Source organism: Physeter macrocephalus, chromosome 5 (assembly GCF_002837175.3).
Source record: "Physeter macrocephalus isolate SW-GA chromosome 5, ASM283717v5, whole genome shotgun sequence".
Taxonomy (NCBI): domain Eukaryota; kingdom Metazoa; phylum Chordata; class Mammalia; order Artiodactyla; family Physeteridae; genus Physeter; species Physeter macrocephalus.
This window is the reverse complement of record NC_041218.1, coordinates 92168916-92182311: the sequence shown is the minus strand read 5'-3', so window position 1 is coordinate 92182311 and position 13396 is coordinate 92168916. Positions and strand designations below refer to the sequence as shown.

Sequence of the window (13396 nt, the reverse complement as noted above, 5' to 3'; positions counted from 1 at the left end):
TTCACCTGCAGGATAAATCAAGGACCAAGGAAGATCTTCCTAGGCCCTAAACTGTGCCACCTTGGAGTGATGTAGGTAAGGTCAAACTATTCTTCCTACCCTTTCCAGTGCATCAAATCCTTTTTTTTTTTTTCCCCTGCTCCAGTGGAGTGCTGGAATTTCTCCTCTGGAAACCTGAACTTCCACATAAGCTGTCTCATCAGCGAGTGATTGTCTTAAGCATGTTCACCAGGGGCTCCCAGATCATGACCAAGAGAAGCCAATTCGTGGGCCACTACAGGGGTCCACAGCTAGAACCGAGGTCTATCAGCCCATTGGAGGGTGGGACTCCTCCCAGGCCCCTTGGCTTGTGGTGCTGGATCCCACAGCTCCCTCAAAGGCACTTTTTCTTTTTAAAGTCTTTATTGAATCTGTTGCAATATTGCTTCTGTTTTACGTTTTTTTGGTTTTTTTGGCCACGAGTCATGTGGGCTCTAAGCTCCCTGACCAGGGATCAAACTCACTCCCCCTGTATTGGAAGGCGAAGTCTTAACCACTGGACCACCAGGGAAGTCCCTCAAAGGCACTTTTGTCTGTGGATGGATACTAAATTTTTTTTTTGTCGAGGGGTGGGATGAAAATGAGGGAAGTCTGGTATGCTGGATGTCTGGTATGCTGGTATGATGCTTCCATCACCCCCTCCTCTCTTCCTAATGTCTCCTTATCCTAGTGTATAATTCTACACTGACAGCTTTTTTCTTCTGGTACCTTACACATATTTTGAGAGTATAAGCACAAACAATGCTAAAAGGAAACAGTGCATTGTTTTCAATGTATTCACTGAAAACATCAATTCATGATACTATGTATAAAATAGATAACTCATGAGAACCTACTGTATAGCTCAGGGAACTCTACTCAGTGCTCTGTGGTGACCTAAATGGGAAGGAAATCCAAAAAAGAGGGGATATATGTATACGTATAGCTGATTCACTTTGCTGTATAGTAGAAACTAACACAATATTGTAAAGCAACTATATTCCAATAAAAAATAAAAGAAAACATCAATTCAAAAGCAGAATGGAAATCGCCATGATGGTAGTGGTGAGGTGAGGGTGGGGAAGTCTTACTGGAGCGTGCTACTCAGTGCTCTGTGGTGACCTAAATGGGAAGGAAATCCAAAAAAGAGGGGATATATGTATACGTATAGCTGATTCACTTTGCTGTATAGTAGAAACTAACACAATATTGTAAAGCAACTATATTCCAATAAAAAATAAAAGAAAACATCAATTCAAAAGCAGAATGGAAATCGCCATGATGGTAGTGGTGAGGTGAGGGTGGGGAAGTCTTACTGGAGCGTGCAAAGTTTCCAGGCTCTCACTTTAACCCCTGCTTCATGCTAAAATGCAAGTAGAAAGCCACTTGTACATCAAGCAAAGGCTTACTCGTGTTTGTGTGTGTGTGTGTGTGTGTGTAAACATGGTTTTTGGAGCACTTGTGCACCATTGAGAAGTAGTTAGAAATCATGTCCATAGGCAATGTGTGACTGATTATTGAGGGTTTGCATAGTAGCCCAGAGAGTTTTAGGCTTTGAATGTCAGCATGGGATTCCATTAGAGGTTACTGAATATGGTAGTGAAAAGATAAATTTTGAGGTTAGGAATATTGGTCTGGGAGTGGCGGGGTTGAAGCTGGAGGGTGAGTGAGACCAGTGGCTGCAGTAATCCAAGGACGAAGCGATGAAGATAAGGACAAGGGGACGGTCATGGATAGAAAGAGAAAGGAGTGGATCCAGAGGCATTTCGAGAGGAGAATCTATTGGACATTGAGGCAGTTAAATGCCAGAGATTCAGAAGAAAGGAGCATCCGTGATGACTCTGAGGGTTCAGTTTTGGATGACTGGGAGAATGGTGGCAGCAAGTTCTCCAGGGTTGGAGTGTAGGACCCAAACAATTAAAGCACATAATTCAATTCACCAGATACTAGAATGCCTGCTATACAAAACTAATACATATATTACATTGGGAAGAAAACGGGGGCTTAACCCCATGGAAGAGAAAGAAAAAAAAAAAAACATTAGAAGCTGAAGGATAGGTTTCAGGGCTGTTCAGGGTCGGGATAGGGGGGTTCTATTAAATTAAATGCTCTTACCATCCCTTGAGAAATTACCTAGTACAGCCTGGCAGTTATTCCTGATGGGGGTTGGTCCCACATCTCCAAATGGTGGCAAAATGTATCTACTTGGGCGTCCTTTCTCTTCCATGGGGCTGGGCGAAACAAACAACCTCCTGGGGTTTTTTTTTTTTTTTTTTTCTTTTTTTGTTTGACCTTTTCTGGGTTGGGTCCAGAGACTGACAGCAAGCTGCAGAGTCCTGAGGCTGATATTTTATTGATTTTTTTTTTTTCTCATTTCCATTGTGAACCTTTATCACAGTGTTTGAACGGGCAACTGTTTTTACCAAAAAACAACCTCCTGGGGTTTTTTTCTTTTTTTTTTTCCTGTTTTTGTTTGACTTTGAGAAAAAGGACACGCTCAGGGAACATTTGGTGCCCGCAGAGCCTAAAGCATTTGCACGGGTTGGGACAGGTTCACAACTCAGATTCTAAGAGGCACGAATGGCCACTGAGCATGGGGAGGCGCTCCTGAATCCCGTGACGGCTCCCCAGCCGCCTTTTCTGTCCACAGCCTCGACTTGGCGGGGTGCCTGTGGGTCAGGAGAGACTTCCAGGAAGCCTGTTCCTTTCTCAGCTCCACAGCACATCAGTCAGTTTGGAGGAGGGAAAAAAAAAATGAGGGGGAGGGGATTACGGGAGAGACTGTGCTGAGAGGAAATGACACTACGTATAAAAAGAGAATTAGAAGAAAGAAAGAACTGTGTGGACTGGCCATAATTAAATGGAAAGTGTTAAACACTACAGGACCTTGAAAAAATGAGCTTGCTTCTCCCTGGCATAGCCTTTCTCTCTGGTTTCCTGTTCGGACCACCCCTCCCCCGCACGTGCCTAGATTGTGTCGGTGGCTTAGGAAGAAGAAAGGTGCTTCTTCACTCAGATCCAGGGGGGCTCATAGTTTTCAGCCTGCATGAGAGCTCTGATTGATGGGTGGTGAACACCCGGAATGCTGTGTCGAGACAGATTTCAAGTCCAAGTCCGGGTGCCGCAGGGAAGACTCTTGCAATCAGTGAGCCATGTCTGCTGTGGATGTGGGTAGATCCATCGGCACCTTGCTTGCCCTACGTTTGCTTTAGACAGTTCTCTGAGCAGAGCACTCCTTTCCAATTCTGTTACCTTCCTAACTCGCCTCTCCTTGCCCCCATCCTTTTCTTTCCTTGAGAAGCCTTTGTGGTGACTCCCAGTGATGAGTTCACTGATCTTCAAGCATCTTCCCACAGATTTCTCAGCCACCAAAACATCTGACACCACCCCACCACCGCCAGGAGTGCTCAGGTTTTACGCTCCCACCAGCTGGCTGGCATGATCTTGAGCTCTGACCATTTGGGCTCAGTTTTGAGGCAGCAGTCGGCCAGTAGGAAAAGGAGGGCAGCTGAGACCTGGGATGTTCGGTCTCTAGGAAATTACTCATACGAAGGATGGCCCCAATGGGAAGGGCTGGCCGTGCAAATGCCCTCGTCCCAGAGGATTCCAGGACCTCAGCTCGTTCCATGCTGGACTTGATACCAGGTGTGTCCAATCTGGTGCTCCAGTGGAGAGGTCCGTCAGGCGGCAGGAGGCCCTCAGCTAGCAGCCAGTGACAAGGGATCACGATCTAGCTCTAGGGAGAAGGGAGTCCCAGTAACGCTGACTGATGTGCTGAGCATAATTCGAGTTCCAGTAGGTGTAGGAATGAAACCAGAAACGTCAGTCAGGAGGACACTGGGAGGAAGGAAAGGTTGTAGTTCTCTGAGACTGGGGGTGCCCTGGGGATGAAGTGTATGTCGAGGGTAGCGAAATTAATCTCCGCCCTCCCACCAGCTGATGAGAGCTGAGCTCCTAACACAGCCCAGGGCTTGCTCAGAAATAAGTACTACTTAAAGCAGAGCTTGCAGGTTGGAGTACCTCTTTTCAGGGGGCTGGGAAGGGCAGGCCAATAGCTGTTTCACATCTAGTAAGTTGACATCACCTTTCTACCTGCTGGGGGTAGAAATCTCCTATTTTCTACACTAGGGATTCTCAACCTTGGCTACACACTGGAATCATGTGAAGAGCTTTAAAAAAAAAAAAAAATAGGGTGCCTGGATTCCACTCCCAGAGTGAGGTGTGGGACCTGGGCGTTAGGATTTTTCAAAGCTCTCCAGGTAACTCACATGTGCAACCAAGGTTGAGAGCTACTGGTCTACACCACTTTCCAGGTCACCACCCAATTTTTCACTTCATTACACTGCTGGGAGCAGAATCTGTGACACTTCCCCCCTCATCTGCACACTCCTCCCAACAGATCATAAACTCTAAGATAGATGCTTGAGCCTTGTGCTTACCCTGCGTCTTGCCCAAGTGCAAGGCGTTTGCCCCTCAGCTCTCCTGGTTGCATGCTGTTCTTACCCTGATTTCCTTCATCTTTGGTTACCTGCACCTCTAGCCAACCTACCTCTGTCCCAGCCTTCTGGACCCAACCAACTCCAGCCATGCCTGCTGCCTCAGCTTCTTCTGCCTCTGGAATCACAAAAGTGATCACTTTTGTTTCCGTATCATTTGCATAAAATTGCCATAATTCTCTACATATTAATCGGTTCCCTTTTCCTCTCCATCAGTCTGCATGCAGAACAGATCAAAACCAAGCGGAGTTTTCAGCACAGACATGACTTAAACAGCAGCTGAGTGGACTCAGTTACCTTTCAGTTTCCTTCCAGCTCTCACATTCTTTGATACGTTGCAAATAGAGTACAAATTATCATCATCATCATCAATCATCCATATCATCATCTGGACTCGGGGAAGGCAGTATTCTAAATTAGAAAAAAGAAAGAAGCATACGCTATTTCAAAACTGCATTTCTTTCAGGTATTAAAGCGTAATTGACACTTGTTAACAAACTATTACCAAATTCGGGAAGAAGTGTATGTACCAATTCCTTAAGATATATAACAAATTTGAAAAACAACTCTTAGGAAGGAGGACACTAAACTAGCACTATGAACAATATGATCAGACCTAGAAAATAAGAGGACTGACTGAAAGTATTTTTAGAATTAATGATAGTTGTGTGGTCAGATTAAAATGAAGATGTAGAAATGGAAACAGGAAAATGACTAGCAACTTGATGGCTGAAACATCCTTTAAAAATCTTATTTATGCGTTTAATTGGCTTTGGACACCCCTCCTTAACAATAGAGCAAAAATAAACTTTGGCCACATCTACATTAATGACTTTTATACTGTAAATATTGTGCTCGAAGAATGTAACTCTTAAAAACCATCTTTCATGATTTTGCAATATACACAAATATCAAATCATTATGTTGTACACCTGAAACAAATATAATGTAATATGCAATTATCTCTCAATTAAAATAAAAGACATCTTTCCTTAGGCAGCATTTCTGAGGTTGAGAATAGGTTGAACTAAAGGCAGGGCTAAAATTCAGCCAGTGTGCAGTAGTCTGGCTCTCCAGTGCCCCAGCCCTATCCCTTCTCTGGGACTCCCCTCCTGGCTTCACTATTATCCAGTAACTAAAAGGTTAAAGGTCTACACAGCAGAGGCCAGCAGAACCCTGGGCTGACCCCATTACCACCTTGCTGCACTACACTTCTGACTAAGGGGACATATTGGGACGGGGCCCTTGCTTATTTGTTTTGTGTAGAATCTAACAAGTGATTCGATTCAAGGACCACAGAACTCCCACACAAGCATCCTCTCAGTTTCTCAAGAAGATCAATTATTAAACACTGGTATTATGACTCAGCCAGAGAAAAGGGGCTCCATTCATCAGCTTGTGTTCACTTTTTATTTTAGTTTAATGAGTATTTGCTCAGGATCCAGGTTTCATCTGTTTGTAAATTCACCTTATTATTTTTTAGCACTATTTTCTATGTTGAAAATAGTCTTAGGGCACTTTGTAGCTTTTAGGGCAATTTCACTTCCCATTAAAATATAAGGACCATATTCTAGTTTTCATTTTATGAAGTCAAAAGCATACAGATGTAAGAAGTGTTTGTGATTCATATTCTTACTGTTCCATGAATTCTTGGGAAATGACAAAATGCTTTTTGGATAGCAGGCAAGAGGGGCATTTTATAGTCCGAGGAAGGCACTCTTGTATTGATGTATTGTTCATGACGGTCAATAGTCTGCTGGTGCTTATATTGGCCGAAAGCATATTGATTCCTACTTCATCCATCCTCCCTCTCTGATCTATGAAAACTGAAATTTCTCATTAGGCCACGAGGTGGCAGATTAATTGCAGGAGAAAAAAAAACAAAACAAACTAGCACAAAGGCAATAGAGAATGTCTTCAGCTAAAGCGATATGAAGAAATATCCTGCCCCTACCTTATCAGTCCCCATGTGGTAGACCTCTGTGCTCAGAAGTTACACTTGATAAGAAACCCAGTGGTTTGAAGGCCTTTCTTAAGTAACTGCTTTATCGTTCCTTTCAAAGAACAAAACAAAACACAAAACTCTCTGCCCACTTTATACTGATCTTCCCGGACACACAGCTTGTTTGAGCCCTGCCTCTCAGGGGCTTCTCATGGCATCGATGCAAACTCCAAGACACAGCACACAATGTCTTTCCAACCTGGTCCTCAACAAGCCTTACGGTGTGTGTAAGAATGTAACACACACACACACACACACACACACACACACGTGTTAATTTAACAACACAGACATATTTTGGCTGTCTGCCAAACACGCCATTTTTTTAGGTCTCTGAGTTTGCATACTCTGATGCCTCTATCCAGAATGCTCTTCCCTGCCTGTGTCTGGCAAACACCCAGGTCTGTATGCCTTGCTTGATGCTCTCGGGTGGATCTGTGGTGTTCCCGCCTGTCTGACGTTGGCACCCTGTGCTGAACCTCCTCCAGTGGAACTCATACCATCGATACCATCAGTGGTATATCATACCATTGATATACAAAGGATAGGATTTTACATCTGTCTTTCCCATTTAATGTAATCTCTTTGTGCAGAGAATGGAATAAATGGTGGGTAGAATGTTATTTTACAAATAAATTTCCAGAAAGCATCAAGGGAGAAGCTGCAGGGTCTTGTCTGGCGCACAGACCAGTCACTCGTAAGCCTATAAGGGAGTGGATGGGAAACAATGGCTTTGGTGCAGAAAGTCACTGGTTGGAAAAATATTACTGATACCTCCCTCTACAAGGAACCTGGGGCCAGGGAGGATGAGTAGAATGTCTTCCAGACAGCCAGAGAGGGGACCAGGCTCCAGGGGTGGGGAGAGCCATGGACGCGAGCTCCTGTATTCTACTCAGCCGCCCTGCCTTGTCTTCTCCAAGATGCAGGGCCTACCTGCCTGCATCTTTCATCTTAATTAGAGAGGATTTTCCCGAGGGTTCCTAGCACTGAGGGTTCTTAACAGCTATCATTCGTTGTCTCTTGAGCTAATTGCAGAAAGTTTTGAAATGTCTGAGGGCAAAACCTGGACAAACACGCTGAGTTAAGCTGACTAGTCATTAGAAAATCAAAACATATGCTACTGTGGGCCCCTTTTACTCTACCGAGGATCTGTAATATTTTCAGAAGTTTCCGTGCTAACAGCTGTTCACTTTAGTACTAAGTAATCCCATGTGTGTGATCATCAGTGAGGATATGTTTGGTTCCATGCCCGTTATAATCTTAATAGAAGGAAACATCAAAAACCCAAAATTTAACGAACCGTTAACCTATTTAGTGGGCTGATTATCCCACGGTGAATTATTCAGATCCTTAGTTTTTCCTTTTTGCTGCTCATTAGCAAAACAAATCTTGAGCATGGAGTAAAAAAAAGAAAAGAAAACGTTTCAGACCTGACTCTCCCGCTTTCGACTTGGGTAACTTTGGCTAAGTTATGTAACATCTCTGAGCCTTAGTTTCAACATCTGAAAAATGGGGGTAAGACCTGCTTTGCACACCACAGGGGGAGGCTGTGAGGCTCATAAGGAGAAACTTTCTTTTTTTTTTTTTTTTTTTTAATGTTGGGGGTAGGAGTTTATTAATTAATTTATTTATTTTTGCTGTGTTGGGTCTTCGCTTCTGTGCGAGGGCTTTCTCCAGTTGTGGCAAGCGGGGGCCACTCCTCATCGCGGTGCGCGGGCCTCTCTCTATCGCGGCCTCTCTTGTTGCGGAGCACAGGCTCCAGACGCGTAGGCTCAGTAGTTGTGGCTCACGGGCCCAGTTGCTCCGGGGCATGTGGGATCCTCCCAGACCAGGGCTCGAACCCGCGTCCCCTGCATTAGCAGGCAGACTCTCAACCACTGTGCCACCAGGGAAGCCCGAAACTTTCTTTTTTTAATGCTCTAAAAAGTATCTTAAGAAAACAGAAATTTCCTGGCTTGTTAGTCCTACCACCAGGAGGGGACTTAAAAAATAAAATAAAAAAAGGAAAGGAAAGGAGATGGAATCAAAATATCTACCTGGTAGCTTATCTCGATGAGAGGAGATAAAAATGACTGTCTCCAGTGAGACGCTGGGATTATCGGTGGCTTTTTCTTCGACCTTTCAAATGTGTTTTAGGTAAAGCAAGATCAGAATGGAAAGTTCTGAAACTGAAGGAAGAACAAAGACTTGGCATTAACCTGTATAAGATCAACCACAGAGGAAGAAATGATTTGTAAAACTGAGCCCGTCTACTCTATTCTCAGGCTGGCTTCCCCCTCTCCAAATAGGTCTCACCACCTCTAAGAAATCATTTTATTGTATAGAAAATGTAAATTAGTATTTTTTGTTCATTCGGTGTTGAGCAGTTGTATGTTCTCATGCCAGTAATTTTGTGAGTAGGGCTGTGTAGTTGTGTGGGTGACGCGGGACTGAATCTGGAGAGTTAGAGCCGCCCTGCCCTTCCTCCTGAGCGGTGCCAGCAGTGGGGACAGAGCTGAAGGATGACCAGGAGCAAGTCACGCTGGGACTTCATGGCCTGCAGGAAGGCAATTCTTGGGCAAAGATCTTGAGAGACTGCCAAGTGCAGAGAGGGGAGTCCAGAGTCCGTAGCTCCCCAGCCAGGACACGGAGGCCACGTGGGTGGTCCCTCCCACCTCAAACTGGCAGATTCTGCCGACTCATCCTCACACAGTGGAATTCTTTCCGGCATGGGGATGGGGTGGTGCGAACACCCTACACTGTGTGACACAGACAGGGAGCCCGGTAGAAGTCCCAGCAGCGCTCCAGAGCTGTGGCCTGAGTGCAGGCTTTGTCCACGTCCCGCCTTCTCCACCTTTGCACCAGGAGAGGAGCCTGGAGCCATGTAGCCGCGGAAATGGGGATGAGTAATGGGTTGAGGGGTGGTCTTGTTTTTGCTCTTTTCCTCCCCATTGAGAAAGCTGTTTCATGAAATACATTCTTACTTCAAAGAGAAAGGGATTCCTGTGGGTTGAGTATAAATGTAGTTTGGGACTTCTTAACAGGTTCCAGGGAAAAATTAACATCCACTGTTCAAGGGAAAACACAGATATCCCCCGCCCCAAGCTAATGGGATCTCTGGGAATTTCCACCATCAGAAGGCACTTCCGGGGAGAACTCTAGCCTGGAGACAGGGGTGCCCCTCACTGTGCAACGCGACAAATGTGCAGACGTCGTGGTTTGTTTCTTGGTTTTATTCTTCTCCAGTAAGAAAGTCTGGATTCGAGATATGTGGAGGGAAGGGGAAGCCGAAGGTTCCCAGCAGCTTTGAGCACTGCTCATTTCCAAGTAATTAGTGGGTATCAATGTTACCTTGCAGCTCCCCATCCTTTAGGACTTAGCTTCCATCTCACCTTCTGGCCTTGGGCTAGCTGACCCTCCACTCATGGCTTCCCCTTCCTGGAGTATGAGTGGATGAGGACAGGCTCTGTCTTGGGCAGTGATATCCCCCAGTGGCTAACATAGTAGGAGCTCAGTGTGCATTTGTGGCGTGAGTGAATGAATAAACGAGTGGGTTTATTTTGTCCCTTATTGTGGTCTACTGTAATTGCCCATTTTCTTGTCTGTCTCCACCACCACACTGGACGTTGTGTTAGGGCAGGAGCTGTCTGCCTTGTTCACCAGGACTGTGTGTCCCAAAGGCAAGGGTAAGTGCCAAACCATAGTGTATAAAGTATGGAAGGAAGGAAGGGACGGGAGATCCTGATCCTCTAAGAGTCTGTCCTCTAGTTGGGGAGGACAGATTAGCACCTGGAATAACCTGAGAATGACAGTAGGCTACACTGATAGCTGTGACAGTTCAGAGGGTGCCAGACGCCCACAGAAGGAAAGATGGTGCGAGTTGGAAATGGGTTGCCTGGGACTGAGAGGACCGGAGGGCTCTGCCCCAGGAAAGACTGGCCAGGGGACCGACTATGTGAGCAGAGTTTTGTGGGGAAAATACTGGGAGTTCGGAGGTTTCTGAAAGGAAGGGATGCTTTGCTAACTGTGATCTGAGTTAACCTGGGCTTAGGTTGTTGACAGGGAATGATTGGAGGTGAGTGAGAGCTCTAGGTCCCTTTCCCCCAGCCTCACTGCCTGGAGCTGGGCTGCCATCAAAGCAGGTGGAATCCGGTCTCCCAGACAAGCCTGTCTTGGCAGGCAAGGCAACCACAGTGACACCTTTTCTAGTCAACTCGCTTCCAGCGCTCTCATCTTTAGGCACTTGACAAGAGCTTTGCATGAAAGGTTCACTCAAACCAGAAGTAACAGCGTTTTAGTGGCAGAATTCACTAGACGTGTAGTTGGATCAGCAGACGGAATCCTCTGAGTGATGGAGTGCAAACGCAAAGGGAAACAGATCAGAGAACATATATGTTGGTCTCTGGCCCTGGTTCCTGGCACAGAATTCCTGACCCTTGTAATTTCCTGAACAATGAGAGTACTAGGAGCCTCTCTTGTTCTAATATTTGGTCTTTGACTGTGTTCCTGACACAGGGCTCCTGAATCCCTTGTAAATTCCTAATTCATGCAATGGTGAGGATTCCTCTTTAATCCATAGGTACTAAAGTTTCACCAATGAAACAGTGTTTCTAATTCCCTTTATGTTATGTTAGTCACCCACGCCCCAGTACATATTCACGTGGGGAGTGATGAGGTAACCATGTCCTTTGGAGAACTGACCTCAAATGCTAACTAACCCCCTCGCAGAGTTTATTTTTGATTAGATGATATCTACCCATCAAATAATAACTAACTATCCCTTGGATTTGAATTAAAACTGATGTACCCACCTATACTTTACACAGTGCCTATGCTGAAATACTTAAAAGTAAATTACAGACAGCACAACACACGAGATTTGTGAACATTTCTGAGTTTAGAGAGACTCAACATTACCGTGCATTCATGGATGGGGGTCCTCTTGGCAATGAGGAGAGGCTGGCACCTGAGTGCAGAGACACCAAAACCGGCTGACTCAACCACCAGGGCATCCGGAATCTCTCCCTACTCCCCAGCCCTCATTCTCCTTAGTTTCTGCCTTATCCTCTCATGTCCTGAAGTATTTTAACAGCTCTTAGCCAAGCTCCCTGCCTCAAATATTTTTCTCATCACTCTCCTCCCTTCCCCCAGGCAAATCCATTCTTTCATGACCATTCGTGTATCCTCTCTTAAAACAATCTGATATGGAACTTGATGGTTTAAAACCTTTTCAGTGGTGTTCCCCCTCTCTACAGAATGAACTCCAAACCTCTTAACTTCTTAGCTTGGCTTAAATGCCCTCCATAAATTACCCCCCTGTAGCCTCACAACCTGCCACCTCCTTTAACCTCCAGCTTTACTGTTGACACTTGGATCAGGATGGGATGTTTAGGGTTACCATCCTGCCCACTGCATCTTGTTCATGCCTCAGTACCTTCCCATGAGATATTCTCTCTTTTTCAGACTCACCCCACCCCATGTAACCAACCCCTACTTATCCTGTAATAATTTCTCAGGATGCAAGAGTAATATACAAAAATCAATTGTATATCTACGAGCAGTGACTAATTGAAAATTGAATTAAAAATCACAGGTCGTTTGTAATAGCATCAAAAACAAAGTGTTTAGCAATAAATTTAACAAAATATATACTAGTCTTATATATTAGTAGCTATAAAACCTTGATCGGAAAAAGAACTAAATAAATGGAGAGGTATCTTATGTTCATGGATTAGAAGACTCCGTATTGCTAAGACATTAATTTTTCTGAAATTGATTTATAGATTACAATCAAAATCCCATCAGTCTTTTTGTATATCTTGATGAACTGATTCTAAAATGTACATGGAAAGTCAATAGTTCTTGAATAGCTAAGCAATTCTGAAAAAAGACAGTTAGAAGGCTCACATTACCGAATTTCAAGGTTTTTTTAATAAAGGTACAGTAATGAAGACGCTGTCACACTGGCCTAAGGACAAACCATAGTTCAGTGGAGAAGAATAGAGGGTCCAGAAATAGACCTAAATAGTCTATAGACCTAATAGTCACATAAATAGTCAATTGATTTTGACAAATGTGACAAGATAATTCAATGGATAAGCTGGGAAAACTGGACAGGTACATGTAAAAGTATGAAATTAGAACACTCCCTAACACCATACACAAAAATAAACTCAAAATGGATTAAAGACCTAAATGTAAGGCCAGACACTATCAAACTCTTAGAGGAAAACACAGGCAGAACACTCTATGACATAAATCACAGCAAGATCCTTTTTGACCCACCTCCTAGAGAAAGGGAAATAAAAGCAAAAATAAATGAATGGTACCTAATGAAACTTAAAAGCTTTTGCACAGCAAAAGATACCATAAACAAGACCACCAACAAACACATGAAAGAATGCTCAACATCATTAATCATTAGAGAAATGCAAATCAAAACTACAATGAGATATCATCTCACACCGGTCAGAATGGCCATCATCAAAAAATCTAGAAACAATAAATGCTGGAGAGGGTGTGGAGAAAAGGGAACCGTCTTGTACTATTGGTGGGAATGTAAATTGATATAGCCACTATGGAGAACAGTATGGAGGTTCCTTAAAAAATGGATAAGAAATAGTCTTTTCCACAAATGGTGCTGGAACAATTGGACATCCACATGTAAAAAAATAAAATAAAAACGCACTCTGTCCTTACCTCACACCATAGGGGAAATTAACTCAAATTGAATCATAGACTGAAATGGGACCTAAAACTAAACAATTTCTGGAAGAAAAAATAGAATATATTTATGATTTTGTGTTAGGCAAAAATTTCTCAAAGAGGACACAAAAAACACAATGAAAATTTTAAAAATGCTAAATTCAACTTTATCAAAATTAAAATATTCTACTTGAAA

The 13396-nt window shown here is 44.0% G+C and overlaps 1 long non-coding RNA gene across 1 annotated transcript in view; it reads left to right on the top strand.

The window, feature by feature from the left end:
• The window catches only part of LOC129392143 (uncharacterized), a 140438-nt gene that overhangs the window by 122038 nt on the left and 5004 nt on the right, over positions 1-13396 (top strand). Inside the window, exon 3 of the long non-coding RNA XR_008617454.1 lies at positions 12-75. This is a non-coding gene — a long non-coding RNA (uncharacterized lncRNA). The remainder of the gene's footprint in view (positions 1-11; positions 76-13396) is intronic.